General features: G+C 40.0%; 1 protein-coding gene across 1 annotated transcript in view; it reads left to right on the top strand.

Moving 5' to 3' along the window:
* TPD52 (tumor protein D52) overlaps nucleotides 1-14,502 on the top strand; it is a 98,202-nt gene that overhangs the window by 55,001 nt on the left and 28,699 nt on the right.

Consider the following 14,502-nt stretch of genomic DNA (forward strand, 5'->3'; position numbering starts at 1 on the left):
TTTTTACTGTGAACATCTGAGTTACTGTATCCCTCATTCCTAACATCCTGGAGCTCTTCAGCGGTCACACACACACATATTTCAGTTGGTTGTCGGAATGATTCTTTTATTATAATTATTTGTTATCTACATCATTTCAGTTCCACCCTTTCTCCCCCTCTAAATATGTCACTGATGGGGTCCCTGCAAAGACATTTAATAGTAAATATATTACTGTAGTACAGTACAGCACTCAAGGACCATTGGCTGGCTAGGCAACTGGAAGTCACCGACTTTGATTTCTCAAATGCCATGAGGTGAGAGCCAGCCTTTCAGCCAGCCCAAATAATGTCCACTCAGAGTTCCTTAGCGAGTCCGATTTCTCTTTCTGTGGCAACACTCTCTTGTTTTTAGTGGAAGTGCTGGGGACATCCCATGTATTCCTGCTTCCCTCCCTCCTTTGCTTGTTTTTAGGCATAAACTCTATGTAGGGAGCTCAGTTTGAGTAGTGTCTCCCTGGTGGCCTAGGGGTTAAATCTCAGGGCTAACATGGTGCAGCAGACCTTTCCTGTCTCGCCTGCTGCTCCCCTCAGCAGTGTAGATCTGCTCCCCTCAGTAGATCTGCCTGTTCTGCTCCCTACTGTCTCTGGTGAATCCTCTCATCTCCTGCACCTATGGCCTACACCCCAGTTGTTCTACACTAAATAAATAAATAAATAAACAAACAAACAAATAAATAAATAAATGTCAGAAAAGGAAGAGAAAAATTGTCAGGACTTGGACCAGCTTACTGAAGCAATCATCTTCCTACCTTGGTTCTGGTCTCTCCCAGCTCTGTCTGTTGTCCTTCTGTCCCCTGTCATTGTTGCCCTTGATGTCCAGTTCTCCAGAGGATTATCATTCTCAATCATACCCTCCCCTGGAGAATGGACATTAACTTATCATTTATTGTTTACACAATTTAATGGGATAATGAGGCCACACCTGCTGCTTGAGAAATCCCTACAAAGGACAGGGAGCTACCAATATTGATTGTGTCATCGGGCAGTGATGGTGTGCTTTCTGGCTGGTCTGTTTTCCCCAGATTTTGCCAAGAAAAAAAAAAAACTTTAAGGACCTAGTGCAGGCCTTTAACTTGGTGTTCTCCTTCTTGTATTAAAGACATACTTGTTTCTGTTTAGTTTGAGAAAGGTATCAGAACACTAGCTAGTTTTGTGAGCCATCCTCACCTGCAGCGGAAGATTCTTTCAAAATAATACTCTCCAGCATCTGTAGGTGGGAAGCAGACACTCCAACCACTGTGATTTATATTTAACTATAGCTGCTAAGTTGATTACCTGCTTTGCATTAATAATAGAAATTGATAATTAAATCACAGTTTCCTTTTTTATGAGCTCAGACCTGCCTATGGGACTGCTTTCTCTGGTGGATCTTCAGTTACTTAAGCCTCAATAATAGCCCAAGCAGATGAATTTTAGTGTCCTGAGTATTTTCCCTAGCAGAGTGACAGAGGAGGTGAAGTGTTCTTGTAAATAAAATCAATGCATTATTTTTAAAAAGCAGTTAAAGATTTATAGAGATTGACCAAGTAGTACAGAGTTCCCATATATCCCCCTCTTCCAGTTTCCCTCATTATCAGCATTTTGTATTTTTGTGGTCCATTTGTTATAATTGACACATTATTATTAACTAAAGTACATAGATTTCATTAGGGTTCATGCTTTGTTGTATATACATTTTAAGGGATTTTGATAAGTGCGGTGTCATGTATCTTACATTACAGTATCATTCAAGATAGTTTAACTGCCTTAAGAATCTTCTGTGCTCTGCGTATTTATCCCTTTTTGTCCCTGAACCCCTGACAACCATGAGTCATTTTTCTGTCTCCATAGATTTGACTTTTTACAGAATATACTTGGAAACATACACTATATAGCCTTTCAGACTGGTTGCTTTTACTTAGTATGCATTTAAGGTTCTTCCATGTCATTCATGACTTAACTGATTTTAGTGCTGAATAATCCATGTACTAGTATAGTTACTCACTGTTGATTGACATCTTTGGCATCTTTTACGAATAAAACTGTGGTAAACACCCACATGCAGGTTTGTGTGAATGTAAGCCTTCAACCCATTTGCGTAAACACCTCAGTGTGTGATTGTAGGAAATAGGTCACTGACTCGGTGATGCACTGTTCTCCAGTGGCTATCCCTTTGCTTACAGTGGCTTTGCTATTCAGACAGCCAAACCAGCAACCTCCCCTGGGGTTTTTATTGGAAATTTTTTTCTGAAAAATCTGGACACAAATGTCTTGAGAACATTTACTATGTTTAAGAACAAATATTCCATAATCATGGCTGCTGTGCTCCTGTCTTTGTTGCTCCATTTTAACTCCCTGTTTTAGTTTGTTGCTAATTTACTTTGAAGTGTGAATGACTATCTGAGTTTTTATAATTTTTTGATCCTTTTAGATTTTTTTTTATTGTGGTAAAATAAATTTATAACACAAAACTTGTGATTTAAACTATTTTAAGTGTAAATTCATTGGCATTACAGACATACATCACAGTAATACGTAGTTACATTCACATCTTTGTACAACTATCACCACTGTTTCAAAAAAATTTTCCATATAGTGATATGATTGCTTTTAGAAAGGGATTTTAAAAAGTCATCTGAAACTCTATTTGACAAAATATTTTTATCAGTCAGCTTACTCTAAATTCTGCTAAAGTAGATCCTAAAGACCCTAGAATCTCAGTGAATGTCAACAAAAATCTCTATGTCCCTCATGTTTATTGGATATAATTTTCATTTGGCTAAAGTTGAGTCACATGGCTACCCCTAACTGCAAGTGGGGGCTGGGAAATGTCATTTAACTGTGTGTGTAGGTCTAAGAGGAAAGTGGTTTGGTGATTACTTGGCAGTCTTGGCCACATTAAGTAAAATCATTAAATCATATACATAGTTTTTATCTTAATCTTTTAAAGACAGCATCACAGTAACTGTATGATTTTATAGTTCTGCATACTTGTCAGGAGCACATTTTTCTACTCCATGCCCCCTTCCCATTGCAGCGTGAATTATCCTATTCTTTTACCACTGAAAGAAATTACCCGAATAGGTAAAAATTTTTGTGGTTTGTTAAATAATCTGTTTGATCATGATGTTTTATAAAACTGAGAAAGGTCAATAAGGATCCTTAACAGTGATAAGTTGTTATTATAGTCACACTTTTAAAATGCTAGTCTTGTTCTAGAAGACAGAAAGACTTTCTTGAAGGCTTCCAGCCATCAATTTGGTTTCAAGATAATGGGATCCTCTTGAGTTTACTTGTAGCAGCAATGTTCGATTATCTTTAAAAAGGAAATTATGTGAAATTTGTAATGGGAAATAATAGAGTAGCAGGTTCAGATAGAAATGTTATGCATGTTGGCTTGAGACTATTTCTTAATGTTTAGGAAAAAATGGGCAGTTTCATCCTATGTATTTTTTCTCATGGTCAGTGCAGTGGATACACTAAATTAATATATGATCATTTAAAAGCAAGCTCATTTGCCTGAGTGGTGATTTGGTGGCAGAGTATTATGTACCTGATGTTCACTAGAAAGTCTCTTTCTTTAAGGAAAAGTGTTTCATATGAGTCTAGTAGCTGAAATAACTGCGGAAGCATTGTAGAAATTTTTCCAAATTAAAATTGAGGCCACCAATTCATTTATTCCTTTTAGGGTTCTGAGGTTCCACTAGTTAATTGTGTTTATGCATGCCCACAGAACTCTATTTAAACTCAGTCAGCAAATTGGAAACATTGGATGAAAGCTCTTGGATGAAAGCTCTTTGTCTTCCAATAATCTTGCCAACAAAGACCACTGTGCTCTTAAATTCATTGTTAATTCTCGTAGACAGAATGACTTGCTTTCATTTACCCTTGCTGGAGCCACGGTTCCAGACTCTGTTTATATAAGTAATTATCCTATTGAAAAGGCAAGGCAGGTGTATGCCATGTCATGATAAAACTAGTTTTTGTCTCTTGTCTGAACTCGCTTGCTAGGTGTACTTTCTGAGAAGCAAGGAAACAGAAACAAGCACCAAAAATGCAAAATCCCTTTGGCTACAAAATCTGCTTCTTATTGTCAAAAATACATATTCAGAAAGTGCTAAGGCCATCTAGAATGACAAGTATTTAGAGTTTGCTCAATCTTTTATCCTAAGGCAAACTTAGCAACTGTTATCTAAAGCAAGAATCTGGGGTTGTCTGTCTAAAAGGCAGACTCTTTGGCCCACCTCACACCTACTAAGTCAAAGTCTGTAGTTGAACAATAGCTCCCAGGTGGTCTGTGAACATACTAGAGTTTGAGAAGCACTGGTTGGAGAACTTATACCTGAGCCTGTAATCATGAAAACCACTAATTTTATTGAGGAAGGACCATGTAACTTTAACTCAAACTGTTACTAAGTGAAATCTCTGTACATTTTAGTTAATTATCTAGGGAATGACAAATATCAAACTATCTTTCTATTATTTCTGGTTTGCTAATGAACCTATTCTGTCTCAGAACGTATGTTGGGATCACATCCTGGATAAGAGAAGACCCTATTGAAATAGTGAGACCTTTGTGTACATTTTAGAATCCATTCTCTCTTGTGATAAAGAATTCAGGCATTCTTGAGATTTCTCTCTTGTGATAAAGAATTTCAGGCATTCTGACTTTTCCAGTTAAAGGCTCAACCAGAAAATATGTTTGGACATAAGTTGAGGAGGGAAATGAAGTCTTATTAAATTATAACTCTTGCTGTTTAACATTTCAGAAAAAAATTCCTTAAAGAAAAAAAAATGCTTCTGGCTAGTGTATGCACACACGTACTTACATATGCATATGTATCGATATATATATTTATGTATATATGTAGTATCTTAAGGAATTGGCTCACATAATTATATGGAGGCTAATAAGACCTAAGAGCTGTCAGCAGGCTAGAGACACATAACTAGAGATCGTATAGTTCTAGTCAATTCCAAAGACCTGAGACCCAGGAAAGCTGGTGATGTAAATTCTAGGCTGAGTCCAAATTCGAATCCAATGGTAAAAGACTGATAATCTCAGCTTCAATACAGTAAGCAGAGAAAGTGAATTCCCCTTTCTGCCTACAACAATGCGCATGAGGCCCAACCGCATTGGAAAGGGCAAACTGCTTAACTCAGTCTACGGACTCCGATGTTAGTCTCATCAAAAACACCCTCACACAACTAGAATATTGTTTAACCAGATATGTAGACACCTGTGACCCAGTCGGGTGGGCTTCTAAAATTAACCATCACATATGGACTCTTGGGTTTCTATTTTCAATGTTTTATAATTCACTGCTTTTCTTAATCATTTTGGTGGTGAAACTGTCCTTTATTTGGCCAGCTTGAGCCTCCTGACCTTTAAAGTTGACTGAAGTATTGTTGTGACATGTTTATAGTGGCTGATTTCAGTGGCCTGCCTCTCCTGTTGGGAATTCACATTATCTGTGAATTCAGAACCCTACAAATAAATTTTTGTGTTATAGAGCTTGTACATCCCTTAGTGCCTTCTAAAATTAGGTAACAATTTATCCATATATATTTGAGTGATATGTTAGTAGGCAGGTGGGAACTTAATATTCTTTATGGTCATTTATCTGTATCTCCATTTGCTATAAAATGTATCATCTATTGGTTTATTACTCTAATATGTACTTTACTGTCAGGACTAAGTTAGCTTCTGATCTGCTCATGGTCTCCCTCTGCTGACATTGCAGTGCTTGCACATTGTTCTGGGATATAACATGGATTTCTTTCTGCCCACTTCAATTATACAATCATGGATCGTACAACTTATTTTTAGAACCTGCTTTGTTTAATGAATGCATCAAGAATAGAATTATATATAAAATATATCTCTATGGCATGTTAATAATTATATAATTTTCTCTTATCCCTGTGTATAACATTCATATGTGACTTGTTAAATAGAGCTTGATAAGTTGGTACAAATTTGACAGGTACATCTATAGGGTAAAGAGATTTTAATTCAGCAGAATTATCCAGGCCAGGTTTAAAGACATGTTTAAGAAACAGGAAAATCAAGTATAAACGACACATGGTGGAGTCGTTTTGGGAAATGGTTGGAAAGTAGATGCTGGGGGATTTGTTTTATTGAAATGATAGACTCCAATTCCAAACATAGATGAAGCAGAACAGAAATTTATTTGTTTAGGGCCTCCCTTGGTGGTGCAGTGGTTGAGTGCTGGGTTGCGAAGCTGCCCGCAGCCTCTGCAGCTCCGGTTCGATCCCCGGCTGCTCCCCGGCCACCGGAGGAGGGTCCCACATGGCGTGCAGACCTCTTCTGCCGCCCGCTGCTCCCCTCAGCAGTGTACTTCGTCATTCTGCCTGTTCTGTTCCCTGCTCTGGCTCTGGTGAATTCTCTCACCCTCCCGTGCTTCTAACTATACCCAGTGCTTGTATAAATAAATAAAATAAATCTTAAAAAAAAAAAAAAGATCCAGGAGGTGCACACCTCAGATTCAAGTTCATAGTAAAAAAAAAAAAAAGAAATGTATTTGTTTAATAACTGGGAAGCCCAAGGTAGCTGGATTAAGGGGCTCACATGCTGCTGTTCCATCCTTTCTTTGGTTCTCTTGTTTGTTGACATGGGGGAAAATGGCCCCCTCACCCCTCCAAACTGACGTCTAAAAACTCAGTACAGGGTGAGTCCCTTCTACTCCTCATGGAATAAGCATCAGGAAGGCCTATATTGTGCTGTTGGGGTCAGATGTCTACCCTTAGGCCAAGTACCTCTAAACACAGTGATGGGGTGAGGGGGTCTGCATGGGCCAAATCCGATGCACAAGTCTGTGCCTAAATCCAAGGAATGGGGAGGAACTTTAGTGGACCCTTGCTTCCCAGGGCAGGTGAAGTGGGAGTCCTCAAGGAAAAAAGTAAATAAAATAGCAGATGTCTGCCACGCTATCATTGGGCCGGTCTGTACCAGAACACTCAGGTAAGCAGGTGTAAAGCAGGGTATGGCCAGTGAGCTGGATGGACAGATCTTGGTGGTAGCTTCTTAGGAACAGAAATACTTTGAAATGCTTCCTCTGAGGTCAGGTCTTTGTGACTAAGGATAGAGAATTTAGAGAAAGGAATACCTTGAGGAAAATTGGTGCATTCAGTCTTAGGCATACAGATTTTTAATTACTTTTGGAACACCTATACGGAAATAATTGTCCAGCACAAGGGGACCACATCTTTCTTGAGTTTTCCTTTCTTGAAAATGCCAGTGATACCAGGGGTTCCCTCCCTCCTGCCTGAACTGGCTCAGTAGGGCTCTCTAAGCCCCTTCTTTCTTAGCTTCTATCCTTCTGTGTTCAATTGGTGCACCATTTTCAGAGTCATCATTATAAAACTTTTTATCCTGTCTTGGTTCAAATACCTTCTGTGGGCTTTTGGCACATTATATTAAGTATAAAGTTTGTCACTCAAGTGTTTAAGGCCTGCCCCCAAACTTTATTTCCATTTTTCATATCTCACAATTTCCTTCTACTTGGTATGTAAACTTTGATTCAACTAAATTTTTGCTATTCCATGAGCAAAGCCCATGCTTATTATACCTCTTGTTTTCTGGTTTCACTTTTCCTACATGCTCCAGTGTCTGGCTAGGGTCTGACTTAAGAGCAAACTACAGTTGGCTCAGAGGCAGGGTGGCATGATCATTTCAGATTTTACTTAAATTTAAATCTTTATAAACAAGGCATGTAATGTCTGCATGAGCCCTTATTTGCTATCTTCATTCCACATTGATTAGAACCAAAATTTCAGAGTAGATAATAAAGAATACAGTGCTAGCCCTGGCTGGGTGGAGGTGGAGGCACAGAAGGACTGGCAGACAGGCCTGACACAATCTTTGTGAGCTTGGAGAAGCTAGACTTTCTCAGAGAAGAGAGGACTTCCCAGAAGAGGTGGCTTGCTGCCTGAGTCATGAAACATGCTTGATTTTAGCAAACAGAAATCAGATGGCATTTTAGGCAGAGTGTGTAGCATGAATGATAATGCTGAAGGTCAAGGGCATGGATTTTGATGGACAGTAAAATGTGTGGAGGTGGTGGTGGCTCAATTTCTAAGTGTCAATATTAGTGTCCCCTTAGCTGCTGTAATAGATTTCTTTAGACTGCCTGGCATAAATAACAGACATTAATTTCTCATAGTTCTGGAGACTGGAAAGTTCAAGGTCAAGATGATAATTGATTCCTCATGAGAGTCCTACTCCTGGTTGGAAGATTGCTATTATGGTGTGTTCTCACAAGATGGAGGGAGAACTTGAGTTAGTTCTCTTCCTTTTACATGGACATCGTGGGCCCCCCACCCTCATGCCCTCATCTGAACCTAACTACTACCCAAGACCCAACCTTCTAATACTATCACATTAAGGACTAGGAATTCAACATACAAGTTTTTTTTTTTTTTTAAGATTTATTTATTTATGCGTACAAGAACTAGAGTACAGGCCAGAGGCGTGGGGGGTGAGAGGATTCACTGGAGACAGTGGGGAACAGAACAGGCAGATTGACTGAAATACACTGCTGAGGGGAGCAGTGGCTGAGTCAGGAGAGGTCTGCTGCGCCATGTAGGTGGCTCCCAGGCCGGGGATCAAACTCATGGTGCAGTGGCTGCAGATTGCTTCATAGGTTGCATCTTAACCCCTTGCACCACCTGGGAGGCCCTCAACATCCAAGTTTTGAAGGCACACAAACATGCAGTGCATAACACCTTCTGATACTTGTTCTGGGAAGAAGAATGAGTATGGAGGAAGAATGAGTATGGAGAAATTTTTTCTTACCAGTTATGGAGTGACCAGATTCAGAGTGTTGCAATACACTCCCCATTAACCACACTCAGGTCCTGAGACATAACTATGATGCCTATCCAATCGAGATAAGTGATACCATGAATTTCAAGAAAGTGGACAATTCATTCTTACAAATAGTAATTAAAAAGAAACCATTGATTCTGTATTTAAATCAGACATGACAGCTGTTATATTTGCCCCAATGTTGATACCTTCTAGGAAAAAAAATACGGATTGTTGTTCCTTGATAAAAATGTTGTTGGAAAACTTAAGCCATAGTTTCTTTTTTTTTTTTTTTTTAAAGATTTATTTATTTATTTATACAAGCACTGGGTACAGTCAGAAGCGCGGGAGGGTGAGAGAATTCACCAGAGCCAGAGTGGGGAGCAGAGCAGGCAGAAGGACCGAAGTACACTGCTGAGGGGAGCAGCGGGTGGCAGGAGAGGTCTGCGCGCCATGTGGGACCCTCATCCGGTGGCCGGGGAGCAGCCGGGGATTGAACCGGCGCTGCAGAGGCTGCGGGCAGCTTCGCAACCCAGCGCTCAACCGCTGCGCCACCGGGGAGGCCCCATAGTTTCTTGATAAAAATATGTTGTTGAAAAACTTAAGCCAGAGTACAGTGTGAGACTAACAGAAAAAAATATATATAAGTTGAGATGAATAGTGGCCATTTTGGTGCCTGTGTACTTTATATATTAGACAGTTTTTTTAATGTTTAAAATATTTTAGGTTTCTTATTTCTAATGCAGAGGGCGTATATTTAGTTCCCTTTTTATTGGCAGATTTGAAAAGTTAGAACATGCCCCTTTTTGGTTTTGTTATGCAGACAGACCATTGTCCACCTAAGGGAATGATCACCTTTATTTTTTTCTCCTTCATATTAGATGAGTCATACCTGTAAAGAGAGCCGGAACTTCAGTTCCGTCCCCTGAGCAATCACCACAGATAGCATTAAAAGGGCCTGCAAAGACATTGGTATCAAAGGAGACAAATTTGGTAACATAGAAATTTTGTTTTATAATCTACCTGGGGCTTGGTCACTCTGCACGGTGTGCTGTATAAAGGGAAACACTTGTCCTGGGTGTTTACACACAGTTTTATTGCAAGCACCTGCCGAGGCAGGATTTGAACAAAAAAGGTGCAGGGATACCTGGGATATTACCTTCAGAGCTGATTCTTCTCTTTGCAGTACTTATAACTAAAACATCATCTTTCAAAGAAAGGAAAAGAAAGAAGGGATGGCAGATCAACATTTCTGAAGTCAGATTGAAATTTCTGTTACACTAAGCCAGACACTATTTTTGATAAAGTAATAATGGAAATATAACTTTCTTTCTATACCAAGTTATAATTAGAAAGCAGATGGCTAAACCAGGAAGCTAGGCTCTCAGAACTCGCCTGTAATCTAGGGTAGAAAAAGCATCCCCCAGATGGCATTTGCTGGGGATTACTGATTGGTAATCCTTCTGTGTCCTAGAAGATTGTTCGCCCCAGTATAGTTTTGGTCAGCTGACTGGTTAAAAAAAAAAAAAAAGTTTCTTGTAATTCTGCCAGTGTCTGACTGTGCTTGAACTGTTTGTACATCTGGATGATATCACAGAACCTGGCCCTTCTTGTTGATTGAGGAAAGAAAGTTCTGCTCCTCTGCCTGCTAGTTCCTGGTTAACCAAAGCTGAGAGCAGGTGGCGAATAAGGTTGTCGAGGATAAGTCATTTCTTCTCCGGGCCTGCTTGTCAGGTGGGTGTGAAGGCTTTGAGAAGGAAGTGCTATACCTGGATCAGGAAGCCAGTGTCTCTTTAAACCCAGGGCTGGTTTCTTCAACCATTTTCACGCTGCTGCTGTGTATGAAGCTGTTCAGAGCCACACTTAATTGAGGACGATCAGGCGGTCATAAAACCATGTGCTGAGCATTTGTCTGGAATGGATTGTAGAGAGATGGATTTTTATGAGGACTACCAGTCCCCGTTTGACTTTGATACAGGAGTGAACAAAAACTATCTCTACTTGTCTCCTAGTGGAAATTTGTCTCCACCTGGATCACCTACTCTTCAGAAATTTGGTAACTACTAATTTTCTAAAGTTAAGCTTACTGTCATAAAACCTGGGTACAATTGGAGATTTTTCCTGGCTTTCAAATTAAAAAAATTTCATGTAAAGAAGTACCAAAATATTGAATATTGTTCTGTTGAACCTAATTAAAGGAGCTGTTAGATTCCAAGTAGATGGCTTATTAAATACTTAGAATGTATATGTGTGGGAACTTACTTTTAAAGTGAGTACTATTTATATGAGCATATGAACTGAATCATTTTGAGTTCATTGAACTGATATATAAGAAAACAGGAGGAAATCTGAGGCCTTTGTTTCTGGTCATCTGTGTGAGTTTTGTAGACCCTCCTGATTTTGTATTTGCAAAATAAAGGCTAAAGCATCTGGAGTACTGGCTAAATTCAAGGTCCTAAGAGAAATTTGAAGTTGCTCTGCCTCTGGAAGCAGTCATTCCTTTACACGTGCTATGAGGGGCTATTCTGCTGTCCAGAGCTACATCACGGAGGATGTAGTTCATCAGGTAACACATAGCTGGAGGCAGTCTTAACTGTCAGGCCATTTCCTTTATTTTTCAGACTGTTAAATGACCTCCTCTATAACTTGCCAGATATGTAAGCAGGTTTTCCTAGAAGTTAATTTTTTCCTTATTAATGAACAATAGGCACATTTTATCCTTTTAAGTTAAAATATTAAGTTAAATCATATTGCATGAAACCTAGTTTTAAGTATTTTAGGTTGTCTCTCTGCTGACGGTAGGGAGCTAGCTCAGCAACATTCCTCTCTGTTGCGGTCCTCAGCCACCTCTGCAGGCTTGGTTTGGACTTCCAGGAAGGAAAAACGTTGAAAAGAAAAAGGCTAGAGCTGCTGTCCAGAAGTTGGAGGCTGGTGAGCTCTGTCAGATGTCTCTTGGGGACATCAGGTTGCAGGAAGCCCTCTTCTTTGCTCTCCTTCCTTCTCTGCGGCCCACCTTGGACTTCTATCACATAGTGGGTCTGGCCTGGCCTGTACCAGGTCCCTAAAAGCGTGACCGCATCCATCTTAACTACTAAGTCCTGTGTGTAGGAAATGCATCAGGAGACACACACACAGTGGAAACGTTGCAGCTTGATGACATAAAACTGAAGTAACAAGGAAGCTGGAGCTGCAGTCACATGACTTCAGGTAGAGTTTGGTGACCTGTGGGCAAGGATTCAAGAGGAGGATTAATGCTGTTTGTTTTAGGTCTCTTCCACTCCCCTTCTACTTCTGATTCATTCGTCTCATTTTTCTCAGATACAATCATGACTGCCTTTGCATGTTTTCTGTTAAAGCAAAAGCAGTGATAGGGTTAGGTGTGTCTAGGCAAATTACTAATTGCCTTCCCATTTCCTAGTAGCAGGGTGTGGGAATCTGGGCTCATGGGATTAAAGGCTATCAAAAAGCAAGTGAATCAACAGCAACTGAAAATAAACTCATACTCACTAGCTCTGATGTAGTTGTTTGCTTTAATTGAAAAGTGGGAAAGCATTGAAACAGAGACCACCATAAGACACATCTAGCAAGACACAGTGATTCTAAAATAACCAAATGTCATTGGGGATCTGGAACAGTAATCACATCTTTGTGCCTGGGAGCTCTCAGGGCAATTGAAGCCTGCAAATCTGTTTGAACATCAAGTGTGAGGATAGATGGAGGGAATACAATGTACTTGGTTGCACATCTGTGTCTGAGCTCTTAGAACATAGACATTTTAAATCCATTTAAAAGTTCATGTGGCTTTTGGCCACTGTGCATTTTCTTAATCAGCAGACAACTGGTCCACAAAAAGGACTGCTGTTCAAAGGAATCCTGTTCAGGTTTGGGAACACTGATCTGAAAACATATTCTTTGATATTTATCCAAAGTGCCATCATGGGGCAAATAAAAAAGTTATGAGATATAATCTATGGGCAGAATGTTCCTGAGAAGTAATCTTAGTGAAAGACAGGATGAGGGCCAGTGGCTCAGATCTGTTATCAAGAACTTTTAAACTCTTTTGATATGAGCTGTCCACATTCAGAAATGCCTTACACTTTTTGACCCATAACCCTCATAAACAGAATTATCAAACACGGAGCAGAATTTATGAAACAGAATTAACCCTTATGTGGTTTTGTGAACTAGAACTAGCCCTCACTATGTGTGATATACTCTGATACTCTAAAATGTTCGTTTGGTACTGCTAAATCCCAAGCTGTGGGATTTCACAGCCCATAGTTTGAAAAACACTGATTTAGAATATATTTCAGAATTGGACATAGAAGCTTCTGGAAATGTTAGTCTTTTTTTTTTTTTTTTTTTTTATTATTCATTGCTTTACCCCAGCACCTGCAATACTGTTTGACATCTATGCCTCAGCGGGTATTCATAGAATGAGTCGTACATATTCTATCAAGAAAAAGTTGAAAGGTTGAAAAAAAGTATGGGACGTAGTTTATTTTACTTTTTGATGTAGTGAGAGCCTTGGGCAGGGAAGGGTGGTATCAGGAGATGGAGTAGGTGGATTCCATATTGTCCAGAGTAATAAGCTTTCCTAGGAGGTTGAACGTCATAGAAGGATTTAAGGCAAGGCAGTGCGGGGGTGGGGTGGGGGTGTCAGTTACTTTCGAAAGTTCATCTGGGGCCAGGGTGGTGACTGGATTAAAGTGGACAGAGCTCAAGTAGCTTTGAGGGCAAGAATCTAAACAAGAACTGGTGGGAACCTGAACTGAGGCAGGAATATTGGGGTTGGAGGTGAGGGGGAAGCAAATGCCTGGGCGGCAGATGGAGCCAAGCCTCAGAGAGCTAAGGAAAAAATAGCCAACACACAGGGAGTGGTATGGGAGTTGTTGGGGGAGCAGAGATAATCAGGCTGATGTTCACTGCTGGATGCCTTGGAGATGCCAAAGGAGATTATGATAAGAAACTGTCCTTAGCTGAAGGGGCAGGGGAAGGAGCAGATGCTGGATTACAGGAGGTTGAAGAATGGTAAGTAAGGAATGAGACAATTTGTGGAAGAGGGAAGGAGAAAGTTGGCATGAGTTGCAGGACACAGGAAAGTGGGGAAAACATATATCCTTGTTTAACATCAATATGTACCATACTTTGTTAATAGAGAGCTAGGTGGTATTGCTTTTTTTTTTTTTTTTTTTATTAATAAGTAACGAGTTTGAAGCGCAGGTTCCTCGGGCTGTCATAGCCAAGTGTCACAAACTGAATAGCTCAAAGCCCAACGTTAGGGTTTCAACTAGGCCGTGCTCTTTCTGACACCTGTAGGGACATCCTTGCCTCCTCTAGCTTCTGTTGGTTGGGTGGTGAGCCTTCCCGTTCCTTGGAAAGCATTGTATCACTCCACTTTCTGCCTCTGTCCTGGCACCGCATTCCCTGTGTGGTCTGTTTTTTGGTGATGTTCTCCTTTCTGGCTTTCATGTCCAAATTTCCTTCTTTTTGTAAGGAAATTTGTATACCCGTCATTGGATTATGTGTATTAGACCTCAATAATTATTAGTCATAGTTTCCCCCTTCTCTGTCTTTCCATCACATTCTGGGGGGGGGGGCATTAAAATGAATGATGAAATAAGAATTTTTGGATTATTTACAGTTTTTTAT

This window comes from Talpa occidentalis, unplaced genomic scaffold (assembly GCF_014898055.3).
Source record: "Talpa occidentalis isolate TD23 unplaced genomic scaffold, MPIMG_talOcc4v2.1, whole genome shotgun sequence".
Taxonomy (NCBI): Eukaryota; Metazoa; Chordata; class Mammalia; order Eulipotyphla; family Talpidae; genus Talpa; species Talpa occidentalis.